Below are 10,452 nucleotides of genomic sequence, written 5' to 3' on the forward strand. Positions count from 1 at the left end.
TCTGGAAGTTGAAGGTAGGGGGTGGGGGTGGAGGCGGAATTGGGACCCGCAGCCCCTGGGGGCAGGCAGGAGGGGGAAGTCACTGGCCCGGCCTGGCTAGCAGGTGATAGGGCTCCGCGGGAGATGAGTGCTACCTGCTGACGTCCACCGTGGAGGTGCAAAGGTTGAATTTGGACAAAAGCTAGACATGGAAAGGGGTCTTGGCAGCTTCCTGGCCGATAATCAGACCGAGATAAAACTGGAGCAATTCGGGGAGGGAGCCGGTCCCAAGCCGAGGCGGTCTCGCTTTTTTCTAGAAAACTCCCGCAGAGGTGAAGGAAGTTTGGGCTCCCCCCCAACAAGGCCCGTGCGACCTGAGCTTCGTCTCCACCACGAAGTATCCCCGTGGAAGGACCCAGAAACCGCTTTGTAAAATTCGTTTCCGTGTTTTCAAAGCTCAGCTCTTCTCCCCAGTCCCCCAAATCCCTTCTAAAGAGCCACGGATGACGCTTGTCTGGGACCAACACCCCGCCCACCCCACCCCCCAACCTGGCTGCTGGCACCTCCCCGCTGCACTGGAATTTGCGAGACTTTGCTGCGGGAGACTCGGTCACACCACCCCTGTGGTCCTAGACAGCGCCCCAAAGCACCCACCCCCATTTCCCACTCTGCCCCCCCACAATCCCTTAGCCCCTGCAAGACCCAGGGCGGCTGGGGGCGGGGGGAAGCTGGGGTTAAAAGAACTCGGGGCTCCAGTCCTGAGACTGCCCACAAGAACCTGGGGACGAACCTGGGGACGCTGGCTCTCCCCTGGGCCTCCACGCACCCCTTCGGAACCTGCAGGACTGTGCGGGCCTGAGCCCCCCACCGCCAGACCTCAGCACCGCCCCTAACTCCCACCCCTACCCTCGGGCCACAGCCCCAGGCCCACCTGCGCAAACACCAAACACCCCCTCCCCCCCACTCCCCAGAGGGAGCGCAGGCCTGGGCGAGGGGCCGTGTTTGGGTAGGGAGACGCCCTTGATACCTGCTAGGTGGGCTCCAGGAGGGGGTTTTAGAAACCCACCCTTTGCCCCTCTGCCCGCCACCCCGCCCTTTGAGTGCCTGACCCACAAACCCCCCAAAAGAGAATCCGCCAGAAGGAGGTGAAAGGGCACAGGGCACCTACCAGCACCAGCCTGAGTTTTTCTTACATGGGTCCTCCACCCCTACACACCAACCCCCTGAAAGCTCCCCGCCTCCATGTCTGCCCTCAGCTGAGGGGCCAGGCCGCTCTCTGGAACTCATATTTCTCTGCAAAGAATCTGGGGCTTCCCCGAAGCTGGTGAAACTCATAGATGAGGGGGCTAGAAGACCCTGCCCAGCCTCCAGCAGGCAGCCAGGGCAGGGACTAACTCAGGAGGGCCCAGGTAAGGTTTAGCCAAGTCCCTGAGCTTAGGGGTACACAACCTTACCAAGGCTCTTTCTAGAGTGGGGAGATAGGCTGTGGTTGCCGCGGGGAGGGAAGAGAGAAAGGGAAGGAGGGAGGGAGAGAGGGAGGGCTGGAAGGGGGAGAGGGGAGAAAGACTTATCTCCAGCAAATAAAATTGAGTCCCTCCGAGGGGTGTAGAGGGGTGCATTCCCCTCCCAGTGCCCCTGTAGAGCTGGAATCACAGTGGGCTTCCCTGAGCCCACTCTTGCACATTTCCGGAGCTTGACCTTTTCTTGCAAAAACAAAAAAAAAAAAAAAAACTAACACCCCAGAGGAGTTTCCCTACATAGACCCTAGTGCCAGACCAGGTGGAAAGTCACTCCAGCTCCACTTTCCTGGTCACAAAAAGGACAAGGTTGCTCACACCAGAACCCACTTCAGCTTTGCCGAGTTGCACGCTCAGGTCCTTGTCTGGAGTGGATTGGTTCCATGGTCAGCACAGTAGAAATGACACCTGCACCTGTGTGTTCATTGCAGCACTGTTCACAATAGCCAGAATCTGGAAACAACCCGAGTGCCCGAGAACAGACGACTGCTTAAAGAAACTTGGGTATATCTACACAGTGGAATACTCTGCAGCTATTAGGAAAGATGAAGTCATGAAATTTGCTTATTAGTGGATGGACATGGCGAGTATCATGCTAAGTGAAATGAGTCAGAAAGAGAGGGGCAGACATAGGATGACTGCACTCATTTGTGGAATATAAAATATCACAGGGCTGGAGCGATAGCACAGCGGGTAGGGCGTTTGCCTTACAAGCAGCCAACATGGCTGACCCAAGTTCGATTCCTCCACCCCTCCCCGAGAGCCCGGCAAGCTACCGAGAGTATCTCGCCTGGCAAGCTCCCCGTGGTTTATTCGATATGCCAAACACAGTAACAACTGTCACGATGGAGACATCACTGAGCCCACTCGAGCAAATCGATGAACAACAGGAGAACAGTGACAGTATGAAAGTAACACCCAAGGACAGTAGAGTCTAGGGCCAGGAAGATTGTACCACGGTTGGCAGCCTGCCTCACAAACTGGGGGAGAAGACAACTGGGATAGAGAAGGGATCACTAAGTCAACGATGGTTGGAGGGATCACTCGGGATGGGAGATGTGTGCTGAAAGCAGATAAAGGACCAAAAGTGATGGCCTCCTAGTATCTGTATTGCAAACCATAATGCCCAAAAGTAGAGAGAGAGTAAGAGGGAAATTATCTGCCATAGGGGCAGGGGGAGGGGTGGGAAGAGGCGGATACTGGGGACATTGGTGGTGGAGAATGTACACTGGTGGGGGTATGTGTGTTCAATCATAGTATGACTGAAACTAAAACATGAAAGTTTTGTAACTGTAGCTCACTGTGATTCAATAAAAGAAATAAAACAAATAAATAATGTTAAAATGGACCTTGCATGTTTCTCAGTGTGGAAAAAGTCATTTCCTCTTGACTGAGTTGAAATTTACTTTTTATTTTTTTTGCACACTCAGTGATTCTCAAGGGTTACTCCTGGCTCTGCACTCAGGAATTACTCCTGTTGGTGCTCAGGGGACCATATGGGATGCCAGGGATCAAATTTGGGTAAGCCATATGCAAGGCAAACACCCTCCCCACTATACTATCGCTCTGGCATCTGGAATTTTCTTTTTCCTTATAATTCAAGAGGCAAGATCGGCAAAAGTTCATGTTTTTGTTTTGTTCATGTTCAAATGTTGCTCCTGACACTTGCCCTCTGATGCAGACGAGACAAGGGACGTGTCTAAACCTTCGTTTTTAGTGACTGACGGTCAAAATGACAACACAGAAAAACTTTTTTGAAGAAGAGTGTGACTTTCAAAAGATCCACTGGCTGGAAGTTCAGTCACCCCGCCAAGGTCCTTTCGCTGACCCGCTGGCATCCACCTTACAATCTCGGTGCTCCTCCCCGTCTTTGTCTAATTCCTCAGGCTCACACTCGCTGTGTGTTGCTTCATTCACGTCTACAGATCAGACCCCGCGAAAACCTTCGGGAAATATTTCATCCTTTCAAAGACCACAATGCTTGTCTCTTCAGGAACCAGCTTTCTAGTTCTCCAGTGAAACTAGGAAACTTGGCTGAGGCCAGAATATGATACTGTCCTCCTTTTTCATGCCACCGAATGGCCCTAATAAGTCAGTGCCTTCTAAGAAGCTCAGGGTGCTTCCAGATACTTCGTGTTCTGTCTGTGGCCAGTGGGCCAAGAAGAACAAGGGGCTCAGTCAACCCCCCACATGGAAGAGAATCACGATGACTTCCCATGCTCCTTTGTGTGTCCCACAAGCAACTCCTGGGTGGGACGTGTTCCACAATGCACGATGCCCCAAAGAGACCCCGAAGGGAGGTCCCAAGACGAAGTGATAACCAGCCACATCACTCCAGCACACCCCTCAACAACAAGTTACAGGAAGCCCCCTTCCTTTGGGAGAGATCACACAAGCACACCTGACCCCTCCCTGCATCCCGCTTCCGTAACCACAACGCGTCAGAGGGGCAGGGGAAGGTTGAGCAAACCGGACACTTTGGACCCCTCAGCAATCTGGAGCGAGATAATTATGACTTCTCGCATTTATTAGCCGAACCCTTTTGAGTAACAGCCTCAGGGAACCTTTACAAAGGCAATAAAAGCCCTCGTGGGTGAAGAGCCCAGAGCTGCCACTGGATGGGAATGACCATGAGTGGGGCGTGGGCCCTGCCTGGGCTGGCGGTGGCAGGGATGGAGGGAGGGCCCTAGCGCTTGCTTCCTCTGCAGAAACGCATCTCCATCTTCTCTGGGGTTCCAAGTAAGGTTCCACTTGGACGGAGCAAAGAAAAAGGCTGCACTCCCATGTTCTGACACAACCACAATGACTGTGTCTGAGGACTTAGTAGCCATGGCCCACTTCGGGGTCACCGCGGGGGTAAGAATGCTTCCGAAGAAAGACTCTTCCCCAAAACTCATCCACCAGCACCCCACCCACTCTGTTGCCTGACAGGGCACGTCTGAGTCATTCTGTGGAATTCTATCATAAAACTCGGTGGAGGGTTATGGAAGGGAAAGATGGAGGTGAAGGGGGGGACCAGACGGAGTGAGCACGGCTCTATTGCAAACACAGTCCCTGCCCCCTCCTAGGCTCTGTACAAGACATCTGCCGGGGGACAAAAGCAAACTAAGAGTGTCCTCAATAACAAGTCATCCTGGTACCCATCTTCCACTTCTTCGAGCTCCCTGAGCAAAGAGGTGGGGTATGGATGATGCCTTGCAGCTCAGGTCCCACACCTGAGTTCAGTTGGTGTCACAGGACCTCCTGCCACAGCAATGGCCATGCTATATTCTCGCATAAACTGGCCTTGGTTGGTTTTCCAAATCGATTGATTATAATTTTGGGAGCTGGAAAGAGTAATGGGCTGGAGCGATAGCACAGCGGTAGGGCATTTGCCTTGCGCGCAGCCAGCCCGGCCAAGCCGGGTTTGATTCCTCCGCCCCTCTCGGAGAGCCCAGCAAGCGACCGAGAGTATCTCGCCCGCACAGCAAAGCCTGGCAAGCTCCCCATGACATATCCAATATGCCAAACACAGTAACAACAAGTCTCATGATGGAGATGTTACTGGGCCCGCTCGAGCAAATTGGTGAATAACGGGAAGACCGTGGAGAGAGTAATGGCACTTGCTCCACCCACGGCTGACCCCAGTTCTATCACTGGCTCTGCAAAGCGTTCCCAAGACCCACTGGAAGTGATCCCTGAACACACAATCAGGAGTAATTCCTGGGAGTTATGGTCCCCCAATAAATTAATGTGATTTTTACAATAGCACCCATATCATTGGAGGAGGGAGGGGGGTCACCCAGCTGTCCTCAGGGCTTACCCTGACTCTGAGGACTCCTAGTAGGACCATATGGGGTGCTGGGGATTGAACCTGAGCCAGCAGCATGCAAGGCAAACCCCTTCCCTGCCACATTATATCTCCGGCCCTCCATATTTGTATTTCGTACATGCAGTGCTGGGACTCCACACCCACCACCGGAGAACCCAGAACCCTCTACCTTCATCCCGTGGTTCATGATCCCCCAACCCCTGCCCCTGGTCTCCTCAGATCACAGTTGTATTGGTCATATCTGAGACAAACTGAATTTTGGGGGGAGGGGGTTGGATTTAGGGACTCACCTGGTGGTGCTCCGGGGCTTATTCCTCATTCTGTGCTCAGGGGTCACTCCCAGAGGTGATGCAGAGACCCTATGTAGTACGAGGCACCGAGCAGGGGTCTACCTCTCAAAAGGCCTTAACCCCTGCCCTGTCTCTCCAGCCCCTAAACTGACTTACGAATGCCATGGATCACTTTCCCCTGGGCTATGGCTTCGTGCCCAAGCCACAAAGCAAATGTAGATTTCACAAAAGACGCCATCTATGGGGAGAAGTCGGGCTCCGGGACAATGGGAGCAGGCAACGAGAGACAGACGGACAGCATGACAGTGGCTTAGGAGAAGCCCTTGCCACTGGGGGTCCCTCCAGTCTGGTTTTGGGTCCCCTCTGCGCTAAAGCCAAGCTTCTTCTCTCCCTCCCCTCACTTCCTCTCTGGGCTCTTCCTGAGAATGAAAAGTGTGGTTCCCGCCAAGCACACCCAGTAGCCCAAGGCAACCTCAAGTTCAAGTCAGCAACAATGCCAGGGAGATGAGCAAGGTCCCATCAACAAACCTATGGGCACAACATCTCCTCCCTGCCAGGCTGGAGGGACCAGCCAGGTGCAAACTGGCCACTTCTGGGAAGCGTCCGTTACTCATGCGAGCAGGAGGAGGAAATCCCAGGTCCTAGCACTGTGGGTTTGGAGGTGCAAAGTAGGGGTCCCCCTCTCAGCTCAGGTCAGAAGATGCTTATTGGGGAACACAGCCACTAGACTGTCCACACTCGCTCCCGTGGACTTGGATACTGGCCTGGGCAGTTAGATGGATGGCCAGAAATAACTCAGACTCCTTCAAAATTGTGGAGGTCTCTCAGGGTTGTGTGCAGGAAAGCGGATCAGCAGACCCCCACTCAATGGTGTCCCCAAAATAGACAGCAGAGGCCAGAGCGCCCCCTCTGGTGTGTAAACAAGCCTGCCATCACCCACTCAGTCATGAACTCTAACCTGAAGGCCATGTCCATGGGCCATTAGCCAAAAGTCTACTCAGGGACGCCACTGACCCCTGGGTGAGTGTCCCCAGGATTTTGCGGTCCAGATAGTGAGGGAACCATTGGCTCTGGGTCACAGAGATTCTCCCAAGGGATCCCCATCCCAGCAGCCAATTCCATGTCGAGCACTGATTTTCAGAATTCAAGGATTGACTTCAGGATAATGAGGTCATCCTGCCAGTTAGGACAGCCATGAACCACAATGCCCAACCACTCAGGTATGACTCCCAGCTTGACTTGGCAATCGCCTGTTGTAACCGCGCCTGAGTAACATGGCTGCCCTGTGCCTTTGTTTCCCCCGCTAACAAGCTGGAAGTGGTAAGAAGAGTTAAGGGCCTTTCACTAAGTCAATGATGGTTGGAGGAATCGCTCGGGATGGGAGAGGTGTGCTGAAAATAGATAAAGAACCAAACGTCATAACCTCTCAGTATCTGTATTGCAAACCATGATGCCCAAAAGTAGAGAGGGAGTATGGAGGAAATTGTCTGCCATGGAGGCAGGGGGAGGGTTGGAAAAGGGTGTGTGTGTGGGGCGGGGGGTCATCACTTGATCACTTGATCACTTAACTTCCCGTTAACCGTCGATTTGCTCAAGTGGGCGCCAGTAACATCCCCATTTGTCCCTGTTGCGTGCTAGTGTAGCCCAATGGTGTCTGTTCGTTCTAGGAACACGAAGAGCCTCAAACCGATCGTTAAAGATCTTGATGAAGAAGTCTGACCATCTGGTAGATGGGCGGCCACGTGGTCTTTTGACATCCTGTGGAATCCAGTTGGTAACGGTCTAGTCCAGCGGTCGTCTCCAAATCTCATTACGTGTCCAGCCCATCTGATTTTTGACGCCTTGGCTAACGAGACAGTGTCCCTGATTCTTGATCATCAACGGAGGTTGGAACTCCGAATTTTTTCTCTCATTTGAGTGAAACGTGATACTCCAAGCATAGCTCTTGTGTGTGGGGGGAGGTCACATTGGGGACATTGGTGGTGAAAAATGGGTGGAGGGATGGGTGTTCAATCATTGTATCCCTGAAACTCAAACATGAAAGTTTTGTAACTGCAGCTCACTATGATTTAAAAAAAAAAAAAACATGAGTAATGGCCTTGCAAGACTCCAGTAAAAGAGAATAGAGTTGAGTTGGGGCTGAAGCGATAGCACAGCGGGTAGGGTGTTTGCCCTGAGCATTGCCAGATGTTATCCAAAAAGAAAAAAAAAGAGAGAGGGACCGGAGTGATAGTACAGCAGGTAGGGCGTTTGTCTTGCACGCGGCCAACCCAGGTTCAATCCCCAGCATCCCATATGGTCCCCCAAGCACTGCCAGGAGTAATTCCTGATGCATGAGCCAGGAGTAACTCCTGAGCATTGCTGGGTGTGACCCAAAAAAAGGGAAAAAAAGAAGAAAAAAGAGAGAGAGAGAATAGAGTTCCTGGAAGCGTCTGATACACAGAACAGCACCTGAGTCTGCACGACTTCGAGGCTGTGGTTGTTGGTTTAGGGGTGGCAGTGAGCCAGGCCCCTGAAGTGTTCATGGAGCAGCCTTTGAAGATGCTGCCTGTCCATCAGCTGGAGAGGGGCATAGGGAGAGACCCCAGACTTTGAAAGCAGTCAGTCACATTCCTGGCAGGGGTGGAGGTCCCAAGCCCCTGCCTAACTGTGACCACCGCAGCCCTGCACAGGCACCATCTTAACCCTCCAGGCATAAATGGAATATTAGATGGGGGGGAGGCGTCTTGAGACCTTTAGGATGCTGGTTCCCATAGCAACAATCCAGGAAGGGTCTCTGGGAGTAGGTGCGTTGGGTTTTGATTGCTTGTGTGCTGTGGATTGAAACCTAACCGCATACCCTCCTCCTCCCCCACGCGTCTGCAGCCTCTTGGCGAGAAGGGGTGGCCCGAAGTCACGGAGGAGCAGGGGACTTATGTGTGGGTGGTGGGCTCAGGGGGACATATCGGTCTGCCTCGGGCTCCTCCACATTCACTGGCTATGTGAGATCCCCACGCAGGGGTCTGGCCAAGCACCGTTCCACGTGTGCTTCTGTAGAACCCTCCCGTGGAACTGGCCTGGAAGACCCCGTGGGGGGCTTCCGCACTGGAACACACAAGGCTAGTTGCCTGTGGCGCATGCTCCGTAGAGCCGTCCAGGGTAAGGTAAGCAGTGTTGTGTTAATAAGAGTAATAGTAGACCTTCGCCTGTAATGATGAAATCAAATCCTCATCAATCAACTTATAATTACGATACAAATTACACAATTTCCCGAGAGGGAGACACTCCACGGGGAGGGGCGGGCACTTCAGTTCCTTTCAACTAAATTACCTGCAGTCTGATCTACAGGATTATATGATTTATGTTGCAAATCAGAGTCAGGTGGGTTTTTGCCAGCTCGCTGATCGTATCTCTCATGCCAAGAAATAGAAACCTCTAATGTTACTGATTGTGCAATTAACTTATTTGGCCTCTAAAGGAAAAATACCCAGCACACTTGGGGACGGTGGGGAGGGGGGATGAAGACACAGTAAATGGGGTGGGTGGAAGAATCTCGGGACCTTCCGTGAAGACTGGAGTCTGTTAAACCAAGAAAGAGCACGGCAGACATCTTGTGTTAAAAGAACTCATGAGGAAAGTTGCAGTTCCCTCTGGAGCAGAGAAGGTGAGCGAAAGAAACACAGAGTCCACCTGCTCAATGATTTTTGCCAGCCCAGTCGTCCGATGCGCGTTGCCGTTGGCTCTGCTGGCATGCAAGGAAGCCCTGTGTGCTTGGGGCTTGGGCACAGAGCAATTAACTGCTGGTGTGTTTGTGTTTCTCTCTTTCCACCCCCAAAGCCCTCCATTTTCCCACTTGTCCCTCCAATTTTGTCTCGTATTTTCTTTTTCCTTTCGACTCTGAGGCTTCCTTCAAAATGCAGCCTGGTTCTCCTGCTTAGAAAAGGGCCAAATCTTTGATCCAAGAGGAAAAGAGAAGAAGGTAGGTTTGTGTCTGGAAACCGTCACCCAAAGCTACAAGTCTCTATCGTCAGTGGGTCTGTTTGTCGAACTTCCTACAACCCAGAGCATCTCTTCCCCTGACTCAGTACCCTGCCCCTTCGGTAGCAAGGAGGCACGGGGGTGAAGCAAGCCTGCGAGAGCACGGCAGGACAGCAGAGTGTTAGAAACCGTCATGGTTCAAAAACTCGACAAACAGTGCTTGCTTCGGCAGCACATATACTAATATCGGAACGATACAGAGAAGATTAGCATGGAAGGGTATGCCCTGCCACAGAGGCAGGGTGGGATGGGGAGACGGGGGGTGGGAGGGATACTGGGATCCGTCGTGGTGGAAAATGAGCACTGGTGGAGGGATGGGTGTTTGATCATTGTATAACTGAAACCCAAGCACAAAAATTTGTAAGTCTACAACTGTACCTCATGGTGTCTCACTAATAAAAATTTTTAAAAAAACTCAACAATCAGGGGGGATACGGAGGCCATTCTGCCAAATCCAAGCTGATGAGAAAGAAAAGCTTCTCTTAATCTATCTTAAATACCACTAAAAAACATAGAAGAGAGGCTAGAGCCATAGCACAGCGGGTAGGACGTTGGCCTTGCACACGGCCAACCCGGGTTCGATTCCTAGCATCCCATGGGTTCCCCAAGCACCACCAGGAGTGATTCCTGAGTACAGAACTAAGAGGAACCTCTGAGCATCACCCAGTGTGACCAAAAAAAAAATAAAGAGGAAGTAGACAGTGGTCAAAACCAGAGAATTCTCACAGAGAGGGAGTCACTTAATCACTTAATCACTACCTCCACTACCCAGCCGCCGCCACACTCCAGGATGCTTTCCGGACCCGCGTGGCCGTTTCAAAGCCGCGCCACACATCAC

At 52.4% G+C, this 10,452-nt stretch overlaps 1 pseudogene; it reads left to right on the forward strand.

Annotated features, from left to right (window-relative positions):
• The first annotated feature begins 9,770 nt into the window (after positions 1–9,770).
• Positions 9,771–9,829, forward strand: LOC130017089 (uncharacterized; annotated as a pseudogene).
• Positions 9,830–10,452: the final 623 nt, after the last annotated feature.

The sequence above is a fragment of the Sorex fumeus genome, unplaced genomic scaffold (genome assembly GCF_029834395.1).
Source record: "Sorex fumeus unplaced genomic scaffold, SorFum_2.1 ptg000175l, whole genome shotgun sequence".
Taxonomy (NCBI): Eukaryota; Metazoa; Chordata; class Mammalia; order Eulipotyphla; family Soricidae; genus Sorex; species Sorex fumeus.